Raw genomic sequence first — 20,674 nt, 5'->3', positions numbered from 1 at the left:
GACTGCAGGTGTACAAAAGGATCCTACAACACCTGAGAGCTATCACTAATGCAGATCCAGCGTACCCGGTCGCGAGGCATTTTAACAAGGTCCATGGAAGAAATGCTTCTATCCTAATCTACTTTGTAATAGACACTGTACCCCCACAAAGGAGAGGTGGTGATAGGGAGGCTTTGATTAGAAAATTGGAGACTAGGCATATCATCCTACTAGACACCAAGATACCTAACGGGCTTAATACCAGTGATGATTGCTACACGTATCTATAACTAGTTGGTTTTAAGTAAAATTTCCTGATATTGTACGAGCTAGATAGTAACCAAAAGTGCCATGATTATACTTTACCTTATACCAATCTGTATAAAATATCTTTTGAACTACCCCACTTATAAGCCCTCCACCCGATTGTAAATACATGATATTTAACATCTGTTCCATGTATTTAAATTCACTGGTAGCACTTTAAATGTATTATATAATGGAGTTTTGTTTGCATTTTTGCACTAAGATTATAGCGTATTTTGCACAGAGGGTCTTGCCCACTTGGGCGGTACCGATCATTCCTTGTTTGTTTACAACTGCAAGTTTGCACATGGACTTCACCCAAACAATGCACTTTATGCCCACTGGGGCTGAACTCCGGCCAGTTTTAAAATTCTTATTGCACATTTTTTTAACATCCTGGCACTAGTATGTGATCTTAGATTTTACTGTTGCAGATTTTTATGCATACGGTAGAATTGTGTATTCATTTTAGCAACCGGGGCAATCATTGTGAATATTTATTGTTTTAAAACAGATTACTAGCGTAGGTGTTTTTAACATTATTTGTAATTGCCCCTAAAGATTCTCCTATTTGCATAAGATTTTACAAATCTGAGGGTCAGCTATCTTGAATTTAACAAGTTGCATATAAATATTTTATACTGTTTGTTACTGTAGATCACCTTAACTGGGTCCTGTCTGTATGTTGTGCAATACACGACTTAAAATGTGAAAGTATTTCTTCTATTTCCATTATGTCAATTAGCACTGTGCACTTTAAAAAAGGGTCATCAGCCCCCATGTCAGTGGCATGTGGTCAAGGCTTGGAGAAGCCGAAACGCGTCATGACGGACTGGTGTTGGGTATCTGAATAAAGAAATTCTGCACTACCTATGGGTCTTGCTTAGTCTATCCAGCTGCTGGTTTTGGACGTTTTACATACCGATTATATATATATATATATATATATATATATATATATATATATATGATTCCACAAACGTGTCCAACTTTGAAGAACACTCATGGAGCACACTATGGAGTTCTGATGTTCTTTATTATGCACAGCATGACGCGTTTCGTCTGTTCCGACTTCTTCAGATGCTGTCTGGTAGTTCGAAAAGTTTGTGTTTTTTTTCAGTTCATTAAAAAGACTTGTTGGGCTCCTCCTACCCAGTGTTCAGCAAGGAGGGACTGCATTGAAAGTGCCTTTCCTCCTGATTTTTAGCCGCCATCTTGGAGTGTCTGTTTCTTTGGTTTGTTTTAGCAAATTGTCGTTGTTTGTGGCGATGTTCATTCTTTACAATAAGCTTACATTTCTCGCCGGGAAAAGAAACATGCCTCTTTGATGTTGTCATGTCACTGGGTGGTTGATTATGGAGCCTCACGTTTCGCTTTTCCTCCCATTTCATCAACCGCATAAGGATGTCCTGTATCTGGGATAGCCGGTTTAAGTAATCGGCTTCCTAACGTGTCGTCACATTCCAACTTGTTGGCAGATACTTTCCATCGTAGCGGCGGTTCTGGCAGAATGTATCCTCAGATTCCCTCACAAATGCCGCTCATTCTGCCAAACACTTTGCTTGACGGGTGCCTCCTTTGTGCAAGCAGCATGCACGTGAATAAGATTCCACAAACGTGTCCCACTTTGAAGAACACTCACGGAGCACACTATGGGGTTCTGATGTTCTTTATTACGCACAGCATGACGCGTTTCGTCTGTTCCGACTTCTTCAGATGCTGTCTGGTAGTTCAAGAAGTTTGTGTTTTTTTTCAGTTCATTAAAAAGCCTTGTTGGGCTCCTCCTACCCAGTGTTCAGCAAGGAGGGACTGCATTGAAAGTGCCTTTCCTCCTGATTTTTAGCCGCCATCTTGGAGTGTCTGTTTCTTTGGTTTGTTTTAGCAAATTGTCGTTGTTTGTGGCGATGTTCATTCTTTACAATAAGCTTACATTTCTCGCCGGGAAAAGAAACATGCCTCTTTGATGTTGTCATGTCACTGGGTGGTTGATTATAGAGCCTCACGTTTCGCTTTTCCTCCCATTTCATCAACCGCATAAGGATGTCCTGTATCTGGGATAGCCGGTTTAAGTAATCGGCTTTCTAATGTGTCGTCACATTCCAACTTGTTGGCAGATACTTTCCATCGTAGCGGCGGTTCTGGCAGAATGTATCCTCAGATTCCCTCACAAACGCCGCTCGTTCTGCCGAACACTTTGCATGACGGGTGCCTCCCAAAGTGTGCTCGGTGAGTGTTCTTCAAAGTGGGACACGTATGTGGAATCTTATTCACATGCATGCTGCTTGCACGAAGGAGGCACCCATCAAGCAAAGTGTTCGGCAGAACGAGCGGCGTTTGTGAGGGAATATATATATATATATATATATATATATATATATATATATATATATATATATATATATATATATATGTGTGTGTGTGTGTGTGTGTATGTTTCTTGGAACAAAGGATGCGGCAATCCAAATGGTCTTTTGCTTATTTTATTGATAAGCTCTTCCCCACCAACGCGTTTCAGCCACCAAAGGCTTTGCTCATGGTCAGTAAGTCCTTCTTTCATTTCTACTTATATACCCACTTCTGCCCTTAAGTGGCATTGTGGGATATGTAGTTTGACATAATTATTTCACAAAACTTTACGCACAAACAGAAAGACAATTGCGCTTTTTGAATGAGTTATACATTATTAAATGAAAGCAATTATTCAAAGTATTCAGGGTTAGTACCCAGCATCATACTTCTAAATTACGAATTTGTACTTCTGTAATGGTATAGTACCAATGTTGAAGTTACAATGTAATGCATTCGGGCAGAATTTTTGGGAGAGTACAGTTATTCCAAATGAACAAAAAGTTCCTCATTTTTGTGTGTTATAGTTAGCTGGACATTTCACTTGTACAAAACCATTGAAATTCCTGCAATATAGTTAGTTTTACTCACTACATCTCTTGCTCCCGCAATCCACTGCTGATGATGTCACATATTACATCATTCATGACATGGTCAGTGACATCACTGATGACCTCTCAAATTACATTAGCCATTAATTACAATTAGTCAAGCTATCGAAAGAGTAAACAGGGTACCGAGAGCTGACTTACTGATACCTAAACAGAGCTGTGTGGAGGAAGAAGATAACACTGTGAGGTTCATTAGTACCTATTCTGGTCAGGCTTATAAAGTTCGCCAAATATTAACTAAGAACTGGCCTATTTTAACAACTGATGTTTTTTTGAGTCAACATGTGAAAGACATCCCACAAATCACCTTTAGGAAGGGTAAATCACTCGAACTAAGCAGAAATGCAATAACATCTAAATCTAGAGGGAAAAACTCAGGCTCTGGAGGTTTTGAGTGTTTTATGAAATGTAAAGCCTGCAAAGGAAGCAAAAACTGTACAAAGATTAAAGTAACGAATAGTTCGAGGACGTTCACGATCAAAGGGCCCTTTGATTGCAATACTGAATTCTGTGTTTATTGCCTTATCTGCCCATGTGAAAAATGATATATCGGTAGTTCGATACATAGGGCTAAGATCAGGATATTGGAACACAAAAGAGCGATCAGGAATAATAATGAACAGTACCCTGTTGCACGTCATTTTAAGACAAATCATGATCAGAATGACAATCTGATAAAATATGTGGTGTTAGATGCAGTCAATCAATCCGTGAGAGGGGGAGATAGACTACACAAATTGAGAACACTAGAATCAAGGTATATCATTGATTTCGAAACACTACAGCCAATTGGGATGAACTGTAATGAAGAACTAGCAGTACATCTAGGATAAGAATGAGATAAAATTACAGACTTAGTCTGATTACTTCTTTTTTAAAAAGAGTTTTTATAACTATGTATATAGAAGCGGTTTTTAATTTTCACATAGATTCATCGTTACTTTTCTTGTTTGTTTGTACAGGAACGTAGGATCCATTGAAACACCTTGGGATACTGTTGAAACTTAGAATGGTGGAAGTGATTGAATGTGGCCTGTGAAAGAAGTACCCACTGGGGCGAGACGAACTTTGTACAAATTATGGACATTATTTGGTTAATACAGTAATGGTTTCAGCCCGATAAAGAGTGAAAATTGTATTTAATAGTGGCGGGATTAATCGTACACAAGCCCACTTGGGCGAGAGGCCGATGATTACAATTGTAAATAATGATTATTACTGGCTGTATTGGAATTGTGGCAACAATCGCTGTAATTTTGACCATTCAAATATGTCTGCCAAAACAGATGAACAGAATGTTAAAAAATTCTATGCAAACTAACTTGTACGTAAAAGCACCAAGCACGAATTGATTTTTACCGTGACCAAGCCTTAGTGGCAAAACGCGTCGGTAGGCAGCTACCAGATTTTGTGCCTTATATAAACACTTATGTGATACAAAAAATGGAGTCAGGCCCTGGGACTTGTGGCTGGTTGGGCCGTATGTATTGAGAAAAACAAAACAGATACCAACCACACTGTATTTCAACTCCTGTCGCTGCAGGTATGTCTTTTTAGTCCTGTGTCTTTTAATCCTCGTGGATCAAATGCACCTGGATTAAGATGTTTCTCTTATGGGTGTTTTTCTTTTCTGCAGGGGACCTGTTATGTTGTATCACCCTCGTGCTGGCAGCGCATTCAGTCTTTGTTTTCTGCACAATGTGTTTGCCTTCAGAGTATTCACACGTTCTCTGTTGTTCAGGCGGGGTTCCGATATTAATCACCCTTGCGCTCGTTTGAAATTGTTAGTACTCTCGGGTCGTTCACCAACATCTTAATCCAGGTGCATTTGATCCACGAGGATTAAAAGACACAGGACTAAAAAGATTAGAGAATAGAGAAAGGAAGAAGATGTCAAACCTGTAGACCGGCGGCTGCTGGATAAACAGATACTCACTAAATGACAGAGCCCTGAAGAGAACCTGTGAATTGAGGTCAACTGGTTCGAAACGCGTAGGCACAGAAAATATGACAGACATTGATCTATAGACCTATGAATTATACTATGGTTTATATTGTTTAATCATTTGAATACTTTGTCTTCTACATCAAGCGTTACTTTGTCAAATTTAGAAAAGCATCTGAGTTCATTAATTGGATCAAAGAAGTATAGTGTACAGTTTGTATTTTTGTATAGTGTATAGTTTTGTATATAACTTGTGTATATATATGTGATTTGTGTAAATGTTTTAAAATGTTTTGTCTTCTTTTTGCACATAAAATATATTCTTTAAAAAAAAGTCTAAAAAATAAGTAAAAAGGCAAGATACGCCTTACAAGCCTCAAAATAAAATTGGTTTGTTACCTACCTGCAGCGACAGGAGTTGAAATACAGTGTGGTTGGTATCTGTTTTGTTTTTCTCATTATATAAACACTTAAGCATTCAGAAGCAGCCTGCGTGTATTCTTCAAATGGGGTGAAAAAACTTGGAGCGCAATTTTAAGGGTGTCATGCACCCGCGCAGGCTCGCGCAACATTAAAACCAGGAACAGCCGGGTATCATGGATCGTAATATATACATATAAGTATATATTAATATATTAGTTTTTGTAGTACTGAATTGAAAATCTTACAAAAAGTAAAATTAATATAATTATGTCATACTATATATGTATATTTATATAACTACTAGCAGCCCGCCCCAGCGTTGCCTGGGGCAGAAGGGGGCTGGGGGCAGCATTTATAGATATATAGGGTCAAATAGTTTGAATAATAGGGAAATGATTGAGTCAACATTAATATCTGCCTGAAGACAACCATGTATTCCTCTAAGGGCTTCTATAAAAGTGCATCTATCTAAATCTAACTCGCACATTCTAGCAGACCGTTTTCTAAGCGTCCATCAGATATGTGCCCGCCCAGATTACGTGCATCCTTCTGCTTACACTTTTCACGGTGTGTGAGTTTTGTGTCTCTTGTCCATCATTTCTAGGATTATTGTCGTTAACATGGTACTTGGTGTGGCTTGCCGTGATTTCGCATTTTCATTGGCACACATCGCTTTTATATTGGTTCAGCATTCAAATACAGCCCCGACATTGCCCAGACCGCCTCCTCGCTTTTATATTGGTTCAGCATTCAAATACAGCCCCGACATTGCCCAGACCGCCTCCCGCCACGCCTTTGCCTTACTCTTCCCCGCGGTCCGGACTTCACTGCCACTCCTCGCTGCTCGTTACCGCTCCTCCCCGCCTGTCGTCATCACACACGTTGCAAACATCGCTAGGTCGCGGCCAGCGCTACGTCGCGGCCGGCGCTACTTTTAGGTGACTACTTTGTTTTTTAAGTTGAATTTTTTAATTTACGTTTTTTTTTAACTTTTATGCAGCCTATGTCCATCTACACACCCTGAGGATTACAACAATGTATTGGGTGTGTGGACTGGCGCTGTGGCTCCAGAGTTTACCTTGCCAAAAGGTTTCTGTTCTCTCTTTATAATAGTAGTATAGATACATGTGTGCGTGTATATACACACACACTCATATATGTATGTGTTAATAAACATATTTAAAAATTGTATTACGAGGGGGCGTGGCTAGCGGCCAAGAGCAATGGCCGCAGTCTAGGTGTGCTCCGATCGACCCGTGGCATTAACGGAAGACACAGCCCACGGATCCGAATAAACTTTGGGCGGAGACAGCGTATCATGCTGCCTGGCACCCCTGCGAAGCTCCGGTGAGAAGTTAACGGGCCGTGGACCCTGAGTGGAAGGGGTTGGATTGCCGGAGAGACCCAGGGCCGGACCACGCAAAATGGCGACGCCGGAGTAGGACGGCGATCGGAAGTGCGACCGGCGCCGCATGCGACCTGCTACAATCTCGCCCACCTGTCTGCTCCCGCTGGCTCAGGTCACCAACAGCGGAGAGATACTGTTGCAAAGGGCTGATGAGCGCCTTCTGAGGTGTGCTGCGGAGCGGCGCGGAGGGGCCGGCCCCGGGGGACGCTACAAATTTGGACCCCGGCTTCAGGGCCTACTATCGGCAGATATAGGGCGCGACGTTCTCAGTACCCGGGGCCGGGGTGTTGCGAGTCATCCCTCCCTCCCCCCTCATAGACAATTAGTCACACCATACCTGCACTGAAGGGAGCGGAGGTGCCCCGGGGGGCACGGGAGGGCCCCGAGACTGGCTCCCGATGAACGAAGGTGCCGGAAGTGGACAGTGACCTGGGATGCGGCGGACGCCGCGCACGCCCCCTCTCCGCCTACGTCCTACTGATCTTTCCGGTCTGACCCACCGAGTGTGGGGGGGTGACCCCGAGGGGCGACAAGGGACAGATCACGCACTGGACCCCCCCACTGTAACCGCTATAGCCGCCTGGCTGCAAGATAGAGGCGGCTGTACTGACTCGGACTGGTTTCTGGCCTGCCGGAGCTTGGTGCCCTGCAGTGGAGGTCCCTGGAATGTGCCTGGAATAATGAAGGAGCAGACCGGAGGATGATTAGTGGCAGAGGTCCTGGTGTGGATGTGCACTTCTCCCCCTCTCCCTGTGATCCGATGAAGCCATCGACACCGTGTTGCTTCCACGTGCCATCAGTCTACTATACTAGGGTCACACTACACAGGATAGGGAGAATCACACATCAGTATTGTTTGAGAGGCTGTGGTGAGGTGGGGACATTCTACCATACTATCTGGGATTGCCCATTGATTGTTTCTGGTCCAAGGTTATGCGGACTATATCACAAGTTGTGCACGTTTCGCTGCTCCCGGAACCGCGTCGCTGTTTGCTGAACATTTGGGAGCCTAATGATCTTAGTCACCCTCTACAAGACTGGGCCACGCTTGGAATTATATACGCTAAATGGAATGTGGCTAGGGCCTGGGGGTCTCCCTTGGTGCCGGCGCTCAGTGCCTGGAGTACTGATCTGGACTCAGCGATGGTTGCCGAAAAGGCGGTATATATGAATCAGAAATGTCCGCGAAAGTGGGCCAAGATTTGGGGAGCTTGGAATGAATGTAGAGGGCACATTTGTGAACCGCCTCAGATGGATAGTGATACTGATTCGGAATGAAGGGGAGAAGGGATGAGGTATTCGGGAAGCGGGGTGAATATATTGAACTGTTGTCATGACTGTATTACTGATACATCATTGAGATACTATGCTGTGTCCACTGTGTTTCGCCTTTCTAATCCTGTATTAATGATGTATGCAAAGAAAGCCTTGGAAATGCCCATTGTTTATTTTTATAACAATAAAATTGTTTCTAAAAAAAATAAAAATAAATTGTATTACAATTTTTGTGGAATCTATTTACTATTTTTATATATATTAAAATATTCAACATTTACTACTTTTAACAGTATATATTAGAAGAATGTTATTTTCATATGTTTCTGATTTTTCTCGATATATTTTGCATTTACATTATATGAATATGAACACAATGTGCCTGATTACGATGGCGGTCGGTCGGCTGTCTGCCGCTTGATCACAGGCCAATTCCAACCGCTGAGTCTGGAAAGTCACCGTACACCGTATTACGTTAAATGCAGCCCTAAATGCCAACTGTAGTAGTTGTATTGCACGTTAAATGAGCTCCGGCCATGGGAGTAGCAACTGCATGGACCGTGGGAGTCGTAAGCTATGCCAATAGGGACTCCGATGCCATCTGGTCTATTGTACCGGCGCAGAAGACCAAAATACCCATGAAGTGACGGTCCCTTGTCGGCCGTCCAATGATGGCGCTAGACAACTGCGCAATAGCCAGCGCGAACCACTACAACAGTGATCCTGGTTGCAGAAAATAAACACACAGCTGATGTCCATTGTCAAATTGGACGCACCCACAAATCAAAGTAAAAAACAAATCTCATCCCACATCATGATGCTTTACCACTACGCAGCAAAACAGCCACACACACCACTTGCTGAGTGAGAAGAGCCAAGCCTTACAACACATTTTAATCACACACAATCCACACACGTATATAGCACATTTGTTGCAGCCACTTTTCTTATTTTTTATTTCCATCCCTATTTCCTGCAATGTCACCCACTGTCACATCAATTTGTCACCTAAACAAAATCATTAGAGTTGAGCCACTACTGTTTAGAGCCCAAGTCCAACAAATGTCTGTCGGTAGTAAGAACAAGATGTGGGACAGGATAGCTAGCAAAGTATAGGTACCACCCTGCGCACACAGAACAACATCAGAAAGAGGTGGCAGGACCTCAAGATGAGAGTGAAGAACCTGGCCTCCAGGCACCACCTGGCAGCCCAGGAGACTGGCAGTGATCCTCCCGTGCTGCGCTTACAACTCTCACCCTGGGAGGTGGAGCTGCACACCATCCTGCCTCTGGAGGCCTTGAGAGGAATACCTGGGGATTGGAGTCTGGTAAGTCAATCAATCAATCAGTCATTTGATAGGTAACACCTCACTAACTGTTACAACAAATCAATGTCAAATTTGTACACATAACTGCTCTTGTTATAGTGTTGTCCATCTGCTCAACAAGTATGCAGTACCCAAGGTATCAGAGATGTGTAAATGTCACTGACAATCCTAGCCCTGCAAATCAAACCACATTTCTCCATCTCCATAAAAACCCACATGTGTCAATGTATTTTGCACGTGCAGTACCATCAAATCTGCATCCCTGGACCATAACAATTTGTAAAGGTACAATAGTATGGGCCACCACAACTGAAGTGGTGTAATAGGCATGCAAACCAAAGCAGTATTTTCGAGTATTGGGATGCTTTGCAAGTATCTACAACTACCATGAGGCCCTGTAATGCTCTCTCCCAACAACATCCACCTGTGCTCCTTGTCCACACTCAATGTAAGCCATGTCTTATGTGCTCTTCAGTCAGCTCTCATGCAGTTCCCAAATCCTTAAAGCTGGGCATTGACAGATTGTTAAGACTACAACTACCATGAGTCCGTGTACTGCTCAATCCCAACAGCGGCCACATTTGCTCCTTGACCATATTCACCTGTTAGCCATGTCTCAGCTTTACTTCAGCTCACATGTAGATCTCCAATGCTCAAGGCTGGGCTTGGACAGATTCTAAAGACTACAACTACCATGAGTCCCTGTACTGCTTACTCGCTACAACAGCCACCTGTGCTCCTTGTCCATACTCACCTGTTAGCCATGCCTCAGGTGTACCTCAGCTCACATGCAGCTCCCCAATGCTCAAGGCCTAGCTTTGACAGATTCTAAAGACTACAACTATCATGAGGCTAACTCCCGGCAACAGCCACCTGTGCTCCTTGACCATACCCATCTGTCAGCCATGTCACATCTTATTCCCAGGTCAGTGGAACTGAGCAGTCCATACACAATGCTCAGCTCAGACTCATGTCTGCCTACTCAGCATCAACATACCCTGCTCTCCATAACATAAAAGATTGAGGCCATGAATGGCACCTTAGCAAGTATGAACATGTAGTATCATGAAGGTAGTAAGCAGAAATAACTGATATGAATTCCCTGGTGAATCACTGACACTGCACAGCACACATGAGAACCTATGATAATCCAACTAGCAAGTACTGTGTATGTCTGTACAGTACACAGCATGGCTTTGGAAAGTACCATTACACATGTCCATTATACACTGCGTTGGGTTAAAGTCATCTGGAGATAACATGGCCATCTCACAATCCAACATGAAGCACTTCAGCACAGCAAAGTATCTGGCCATGGTCAATTCATGTAATGGATGTCCCCTAATGTAATTTAAACGACTGTAACACTATGGGAAGAGCTCACTATGTGAGCCTCCATCACTTACCTCCTTCCCAGGATTAAACTCATTACGTACCAAATGATGCTGAAGCACACATCACACTGACTTCAATAACAATGTAATTCTTGTCTGAACAGGTAAATCTGGCACGAGTCAAGACACCGCCCAGACCTCACCCACATGCCTGGGGTCAAGACTTTAGTGATGAGGATTCTCTTGAAGCCACAGATGTGGAGGACCAACCTGGCCCATCTGATGAGCCTTGGTACACAGTCACAGTGAGTCCCTCTGTGCCCACAAACAAACCTTTCACCCCAGCTTCTACACCTCAGCTGATCTCTGCCCCAAAGGCAGCACTATCTCACCCCCCCCCCCTCCAGAGGTGAGGAGGAACCATACTCTCACTGAGGGGTGAGACAGTGGGAGGTTGCAGCCCGTTGCAAGGCCACCCACATGTGGGGGCAGGGGTGGCAGGAAGGTAACTGTGAGGCTACAAAGTGAGGCCACTGGTGGCCATAACGCCCAGGCCCACCTCATCTGTGTCTTGGGTGCCTATGAGGGCACATAAGGAGTGATGGGCCAGGTACTGGAGGAACACAGGGAAATCAAGCAGCTGCAGAGGTCCATAGACCACAGGCTGGAGACACAAAACTACACCATGGACTATTTTGTTGGAGTGCTAAGGGATATCAACTCCATATTCTCCAGGGCATGTACACCATCAACCCCCCCTTCCTGTGGTGCAACTATATCTCGCCCTTCAACAGGTGTGGCTACCACAAGCAGGGAGCCCCTGTCAGACGGGAGTGCTCAGACACCCCTGACCCTGCAGCAGTGGATCCCCCCACAGTTGTGGACCGGGATGTCCAAGGAAGAATCCAGGAGGCCCGGGTAGCAATGCACCCACCATCCCCAGGAAGAAGGGTCACCCCTGATGTCCAACTGTGTGGGGCACACTTGCACTTTGTTAGCTATGTAGAAAATGGGAGAAAAAAGCGGCTTAAAAACCACCACATGCCACTTACAAGTAGGTAGAATAGAAGTACTTCCCGCTCCTATAGACCTATTTACTAGCTTGTGGTGGTGTCAAGGCAACATGTGTGCCATGGATAGCTCCTACCACATGTGGTGTACGTCCTAATCCATAAAAGTCAGCTTTCAAATTGGCCAAAACTTGTTGTCTGCGGAACTGAATGTAGCTGACCAAGTGTCTCAGCAGTGCATTAAGCACATCACGTAGCACCAAATAGAACATAGGCTGAGACATACCTCCAGATATTGTACTGAAAGGAACCTCTGGACAGGAAATGCATTGATGTCATAATTGTAAATGTAAATGTAAAATGTACAGGAATTTATATAGCGCAAATCACCGAGCGGTTTCTAAGCGCTTGCTTAGGGAACCCGTCCTGGTATTCCCCTGTGAGATAACCCCAGCAGGGTATCCGCAAGGTGAAAGCCAGGCATCCCGCCGCGAGGGGCCGTTGTGGAGATTAAGTAAAGCAAGCTATTGCCCAGAGTCGCAGAGTGTGCACCCGTGAATTGAGTAGGCGCTGGAGCGAGAATTGTCGAGTCCATGGACATTTTAGGACTCAAGACCCTGCCGAGCCGGGAATTGAACCCTGGTCCCGGGCTGACCTCTGCTTCCAGGTCTGCCTCCTCTAACCAGTGAGCCACACTTCTCCAAAATAATTGTCACCACTGGTGTCAGTGATGTGGTCCATTAAGGGCCAAAATCAGGCTACAACTAGGCACGGGGATCTTGTATCGTCTACCAGTTGAGACAAATTGTTCTTATGACGTCTCTTTCCTTCATAGTCTGCAGGTCAGGAAAAGGCTGGTATACAGGAGGCAGTTGTCTCCTCCGTCTACCAGGATATCAATGTGTGGAGTGTACACACAACATGTCATTGGTCACTGTATCCACACTAATTCATACCTAGACACAGCCAAATGTGTCATTGACACACATGCCTGCATAAATTAGCAGTACACAGCATCTCACATCATAACTATGTCATGACATAGCATATATAGCAACGTCTTATATGTGGAAAGTGGAAGTGATGCCTCACAATTAATTGGATCACAAATTTACCCCATTGGTCACTGTTGTCTGAGAGGTAAAACCAGGCAGTAAACCGCCCAAAGAATAACACTGACGATCCAGAGAACTACAGGAGTCAACCGGGGAAAAATCGGAACGACTGCCATTACTGCAATCTCCACCCATCATCCTCAATCTGGACTGCTCAAGTGTCTGTAACAGCATTTTGCACAGCAGACAAGCTACAAATGTATGGTGGACACTGTCATGTTGTGGAGTCCGCATTGCACACATAAGTACCATCACTTCTGGTGTGCACTGCAGTATACATGTGTACATACACAGTCCTACACAACACTGACATGAGAATTTTGGAATAGGCAGAGGCATGTGCGCATACATCAGGTGAAATGTTTCTTGAAATTAGTAGTGGTGGCAACATACATATTTAAGTGATATTGACACCCCTAACATGGTGGATGCCATAGCCCAAGTATGGGATATGCTAGTTTGCCGAGTCTAACAGCGTGGAATGCCGAACTGAGCACGGCTGTCACAACCATTGGCTACATTTGTAAAATGCAACCATCTGGGTACACTGCCTGAGGACACCTACAGATGAGACTGCCAAATGTGGAGGGCTTAACTGGTAACTGGGACCTGCTGATACGTCGAACGCCAGCTGTGTGAACCGCGTGGAAGGCGATATAGACCACGGAGTTCACAGCCATAGGCCAACACTGAAAAATGCGACCGCCGTGGTCCACTGGCTGTGTCCATCTGCACTGAAATCAGCCTATGTGGCGTACCTATAGGTGGCTGATTTGGCATGAAATATCTTGCCTTCAGACACTGCTGCTTACAAAACCCTCTCATTGTTAGGTGCTTGTTGTAAAGTGATTAGGTAGGCGGCAGGACACTTCTTTGTACTAGCAAGATAGGTTTATTAAGAACACAGCAGAGCGCACACCTCGCCAGCTGACCAGACATCAACCGACAAGAGTGGAACTCTCAAACAGTACTAGGTAGAATGCACACAGGTTTTCTGGGAGGCTGGGAAGGTGGGAACACGAGGGAAGGACTAATGACCTCAGGTGGCCATCTTGTGAGGATCACAAGTATACTACACATCTCCATCCCTTATTGGGAAAAGGAAATAAAGATACCAAGTATACTACAGTGCTGTTTGCCAAATCTGGGAGCAGTGATGACACGCTTTAGAGGGAGTAGGGCTCTTACCTTCACTCCTGAGTACCTGGAGACCCTGGTGGATGAGGTCCTTTCCCTTTACCGTCAGCTCTCCGGCTCACCAGAAGAACAGGTGAGTACTGCTAATACATTCTGAAAACTACTAAGTTGTTAGTATTCAAGCCCATAGGCCACACAGTGGAGAGCCCCATACTGAAGAGTTGTCTGTGTCAGTAAGTGTGGGCCAAGCTTAGGACTATGATGTAATGCTTTATGTTGCAGTGTATTTTGTGGACATTACATCATAATGGTGATTTGTAAACAGGCCTAGTCTCTCCACCTGTTATATGCACATAGCTATGCATGTTTAGACCGATTGTTGCCTGCGATTAAACAGCTGATCAGTGACTGAAAAGTGTGGTAACAAATGTGTAGGTGTTACACCCTAACTTGTATATGTGTCCTGTGAGTAGCATGTGAGAATTATGCTAGATAGATGCAGTTCCACATTTACAGCTATGACAAATGAGGCCTCACAAACTTGCTGTCAGGGAGATACTATGTCCTTAAGGTCCCCTTCATAGTAACCCATATACAGGTTGGCCACAAGATGTATTTTAAAGTATGGAATATGTGGACATATAATGGTCATGTGGGAACAATATACTTAGCATGCAGAGAGCAAACAATGACACTGATATATGGCCTGTGTGGTCCATGGCCCAGGCTGCAACTGGAGTTGAAGTGAAATAAGAGCTGCTGAACAAACTAAACTTCCTGTAAACATGCTGATTCTCGGATGTGGCATACATCAGTTGAAAAGGAACATGAGTTGGGCTATTTGCACTTAGTATAAACTCACTTGGTTTGCTGCAAGGTGAGAAGGCCACATCCGAGACTACTGTCCATGGACCCATAAGGTCACTGTGTTTCATTGCCTTAGGACGGGGGACTTACTCCAAAATGTCTGGGATCTTACCATCATATGAGTGAAAGTGGCATTGTAGAAGAACTTTGCTCACGTGGAACATGTAGACTGCAGATAGTTGGTTACATCTGCAGTACTGTTCAGAATTATATCACCAGCTGTATCAGAATGACCAAGCATATAGTATGTACGATGGAATGTTTATGGTGTCCATTACATACAGCCACATTTGGCGTGAGGTGTGTTCCGTGATGGCAGGACTTCACACACACAAAGACTTTGATGTAGTATGATCTCCTAATGAGTACATCACATGTCCACTGATCCTCAGAGTGAGAAGTCTCAGTGACACACATGCCAGCCCTCTTGAAATGGTGTAATTACTATGACAGCAGTGATGTGTCGGAGTATATGAATCAAGTAATTTGTATAGCCCGCACAGATGTCTGTACAGTGATGTGTTACTATTCTTGAGGAGGACACAATGGTGTGCTATGTTTGATGGTAAATCCTTACAGAGTACATTTGGGGGGGCCCTGGGCTACGTGATGTCAGTGGGCTGGCCTTCTTATTATTGGCGTGATCATGATTAAGGCAAGGATTCAGATGCCTTAAACAGTGGGCTGTACAGTTTATGCTGTGTTCAGCTTGTGCCCAATACACATGCAGAGTGTACAATTTTGACCAATGGTTATGCTAACTGTCCACAAATGGTTATGCTAACTGTCCACAACCTCAGTGTCACACTTGCAGATTACCTGTATCTTTCATGTCAGCTGAGTTTGTCCATCTATTACATCCATACAGGGCAAAACCCATCAGAAGGTGTGAATGTAGAAAGTCATTGCACAGAAGGTGCGGACCCTGAATGTTGCTCGTTGGCGCAGTATCCACTGCTAAAAACGCTGTGAGGACCTGAGACGATGGACTAAGAAGATCGTTGAGGTCCAGCTGGGGCTGTCCTCCCCATGCAGAAGGGGCACGCCCCAGACCCTGACCCTCTTGATGGTCCGCATCTTGATGGTTGCGTACCCGGACTTTGATGAGTAGTTGCAAGCCGAACAGCAGCTAGGAGGGGATGAGTATTAGCCTGAGGTTACATTTCTGCAATTCTGTGCATCTTCGTTTCAGGCTGCTATATCAAAATGGAAGGCGACTCCTGTCCAATGCAATCTGAGAGTTGTTGCATGTGTAGGTCTTGCATTCAGCGCATGCAGACACACGTAGTTCATTGTCCATGTGACCAGGTACTAAGCAGGGTCCACTCAAACAATAAACAAAGTTTAGCAGCCACAGGGCTGGCTAATGTCATAGATAGCCTACAACATCAGTTGCTGTCTTGAGTGACAGTGGTCCCAAACATCCCACTTGTCAACCTTGTGTCTAGAGTGATGCTTCCCCACAACTGTGGAGCATGTGAAGGTGGACCAGAGAGTTGTGGCAAGCGGTACAATAAACTCTGGATGCAGATACAGAGGATTACTTCCCTTTGGTAAATGGGGAATGATCAGCATTCTGATGTGGCTGACACCATTGGTTCCACCTGTATAGATGCCTACATGCTGGCATGTGTACCTTTAGGTGATGTACTGTCAACTGATCTGAGGGCTTACATGCAATTTATTCAGATTTCAACATATGGTTATGTGTTGGACAATGGGTACATGAGAACAGGTTTTGAATGATAGATATACTGAGTAGGTATAACCACATACAGGGGCGTGGAGACATGGGTGGGTGAGTCACACATACCAATGACATTGTTGGATGTAATTAGGCAGGGCAAACTGTTGTAGCAATGATTCACATGGTGGGAAGACTTGCAGTACTATCTGGCAATGTACATTTGCATGCAATTGAGATGGGTGTATTCAGAGAGGTGTGTGATGGACATGTGCATCTGTGGAGGCTGGTACACTGGCTGGTTACATGCATCAGGGTGATACATGGTGACATGTTGGGGCCATATGAGTGTGTCAGCACTAAGTACAACATTGGTATGAGTGTTTGCAAGACTAGAAAGGTACTGTGAACTCCCTTTCCTTTTGCATACACCTGCTAACATTCTCTGACCTGGATATTTCCTAATCGTCATGTACTTTCACTATTCTAATGGCATTGACATTTACAATGCTCAAAATGTGTGTTGACGTGGGGCAATATGGATTCGGGATGTTCCTAATCAGGTTAATGTATAATGCTTATTCGTAGTGATATCTCACACCACTTGGAGCCATAATGTCTCCATTCTACTCTTCGATGCTACATGTGAAACCTACCTAATGCACTCATGAGCAACTTTCAACTGAGTGCTTCATCTGGAAGTAGACAGAAGTGTAATTGCCATTTAGAAAGAGTGGAGTGTGCACTTCCATGGCACCTCATTCTTAATAGTCACACATTGCTGTGACTGAGCTGTAGCAGTTGCCCAGCTATTGTCTCTGTTATGGGTTAGAGACACCTGATAATTTGCTGATTGCAGGGTCTTGTGTGGATAGCTAGAGTGGGATTACATGAGGACATTCCATTTGATGATATCAGGTAATTAAGGTATGCTACAAGGACCTAGGATTACAGGCTAATGATATCTCCAGTCACACATATGTTGCTTGATATTGGACAAGTTCACACATGCAGCTGGAGCTGAAAGTGGTAATGACACCATTATATGTGACTGTGCACAGGTCAGGTAGCAATCACGCAATGTTTGACCCAATGTAGACATAATTGCAGGTGTTGTGATCTGAGAAATTGTGTAATGTTTTGTGTTAGGATGTCTACCGTGTGTGTTTATGCAATAGCAATTGACCAACTTCTCCAATTCTTGCAGCATCAAACTACGGATGTGAAGGAGACAGGGCAGTGACAACTGAGGAAGCAGGTGGCCAGAGTGGTTACTGTTGCACCAGTGACACCGTGGGGACCACAGACACGGAGGGTGATGGGAGTGCATCTACAACATCAGAGTCATCCTTCAGTGTGCACTCCTTGGTGGCAGTGGACTCCCCTGGACCTGCTTCCGCAACCCTCAGTTCTATCTCCACCCTCCTTGCTGCTCCCTAATCAGCTGTCCACACCCACACCCTCAAGAAGAGGGACGTCTACTTCTCTCCAGGCACCTCAGCCCCTGCCCAGGTCTGCCTGCTGGTCTAAGTGTGGAGGCTATGGACATCTTGAGGCAGATCTCTGAATGTTCTGAATGCCATTCAGGTGCAGGGCCCACAGCTGACGCAGATGGTCTCGTACCTGGAGGGCATTTACTCTGACATGTCTGCCATACAGAGATATTTTCAGGCTCTGGCTTCAACACTCAAGTCAGCCTTTCACCATTTCCAACTTTCCACCCTACCTCATGACTCCTCTCCATCCACAATTCCCAGTCTCATACCTGCCCAAAGCACACACAAACATAAGTATGTAGCCACATCAATATCCACACACCGCACACACAATCATCAGGTAAAACACAGGCATGCACCCACTCTCAAGGCACTTGCACCACTCACCACCGCATCTACTGACACGCAGCAAGACATCACATCACCAGACACTGCCACTACCCACATCACACACCCAGACACCACAACACCACAAGCCAAATACACATCAGACATTGCTACAGACCATTCCATAACCACACATACTCAGAGTCACATGCACACACAGCCACAGTTCAGACCTCACATCCCTCTACCTCGAAAATCCCATTCCTTGTCTCCCATCTTCTCCATCTTGCAAAGTAGCTTGCCTTGTTGCTTTTGACCTCTTCCCTGCCACAGCTGCCCGCCCTCCTCTCAAAACCACATTCCTGTTTTCCTATCCTTACCCCTCCATCCCAGTCCTACGCCAAAACAAATAGTAGGGAAAAAGAGAGGTCCACATCCCCAGACAGACCCACCCCCTCCCAAAAACCCAATGACAGCTTCCCCTCCCCAGTCCAAATCCACAAAAACCAAGAAAAGTAAAAGAACAGCTGCCCCCACCCTCCCAACACCCTTAAGGGCTACAAGATTCCACGATTGGTCCGGCCCAGCCCCCCCCCCCCATCCCGAGCCCAGACCTCTCACAGCCCAAAAAGCCCTCCTCCCATCCCAAGCCCAGACCTTCCACAGTCCAGCCCTCCCCATCCTGGGACCAGACCTCCCACAGCTCAACCCAGCCCTCCCCATCCTGAGACCAGACCTCCGACAGCCCAAACCAGCCCTCCCCATCCCAAACCAAGCCCTCCCCAGCCCACCCACGTGACTTAATTGAGGGGCATGGCCTGCCTACTAGATGCCCTTTCCAGGGGAGGTTTCCCTGGCAGTGTACTAGAAGGCAAGTGTGTGGCACAGAAGTAAGCTGGAGCACACTTTGGAAATTCAACTGGCCATTGGTCTTTGTTTGTGAACTGGACTTCCTTGTCTTTTAATAAAGACATTTTTGTTTTAAATTACCTTTGCCCTGCTATTGATAATGATGCCGTTTGATGTAATTGGTTATTTTGGAATGCGTCTACAGTTGTGTGTGTTTGACCAGGATAGCTGATAGTGGTAAGTATAGTCAGACCTTGGGAAAGGTTATGGAGTTACCAAGGCCGAGGGTGAAGGTTAATTGGATGTATATATGGGAAGACTTCCTATTGAAGCAGACACTGCATTGTGTGGTATCTGCTATGGTAAGTATTGCTGCATGCCTTGGACATTCTCCAGGTTTTTGACTTTGCAGAAGCACCTAGGATTTGGGTGGGGTTTGATGTGTGCCAAGTTGGATTTGTTTATCCACACATGGAAGTTGTTGTATTGTCATACCTCATTAGTACTTGTTTTTTTTATTTGTATTTATTGGCATTTTAAAACAATGCTACCGACTATATAAACAACAAGCCAGTTGCTATTCGATACAGAATTATCTCGACATAGAACCATCATGTTAATTACAAATATTCTTGCATACATGTTCGCTCCACTGCTTTGTATCTAAAAAGAAGAGAGTAAATCCTATCATAAAAAAGAATAACAGCTGACATCTTTCAAAAGACCGTTGCAGAAATATTCCCTGCAGCATCTTCCAGGGTTCACAATTGATTAAGTACAACTACAGACACCTGCATAGTTCTACCTTAGAGACGTAAAAACACCTCATCCCTGACCCCCCAGGCCACCCGCGCTGGCTCACAACGACCCAGTCTATGTCGTCGCATCTCCAGTTGCCTCCTGGTGTTCTCGGGCTCACACAACAAAAGGTTCCTAAATGTACCTGGGCCTGGATGCTGAAGGCATCAATTCTCAAAAGGTGGTCAATTGTGAGTGGCCAAAGGTGACGTCCATAATCCAATCATTTTTAGAGGGAATCCTCTCATGTCGCAAGTGCATGGCAACCGGGCGCATAGCAAATAGAAGCAAAAGGGCATGCAGCTTTCCAACCTTGGCGGGTGTGTCCTTGCCATTGCGCAACAATCCTTTTACAGGGTCAGGATCCCCAATAATACCAGTTATTTGGTGTATTGCAGTAAACACGTCGGACCAGTATGCTGCCAGCCTCGGGCAG

The 20,674-nt window shown here is 44.9% G+C and overlaps 1 protein-coding gene and 1 pseudogene across 1 annotated transcript in view; one reads left to right on the top strand and one right to left on the bottom strand.

Annotated features, from left to right (window-relative positions):
• Positions 1-20,674, bottom strand: part of SOX30 (SRY-box transcription factor 30) — a 620,328-nt gene that overhangs the window by 324,585 nt on the left and 275,069 nt on the right. The window lies entirely within an intron of this gene.
• On the top strand, positions 9,463-18,907 carry LOC147702559 (uncharacterized; annotated as a pseudogene).

This window comes from Lissotriton vulgaris, chromosome 7, assembly GCF_964263255.1.
Source record: "Lissotriton vulgaris chromosome 7, aLisVul1.2, whole genome shotgun sequence".
NCBI lineage: Eukaryota > Metazoa > Chordata > Amphibia > Caudata > Salamandridae > Lissotriton > Lissotriton vulgaris.
Note: the sequence above shows the minus strand (reverse complement) of the source record. Positions and strands in the feature narration are given on the sequence as shown.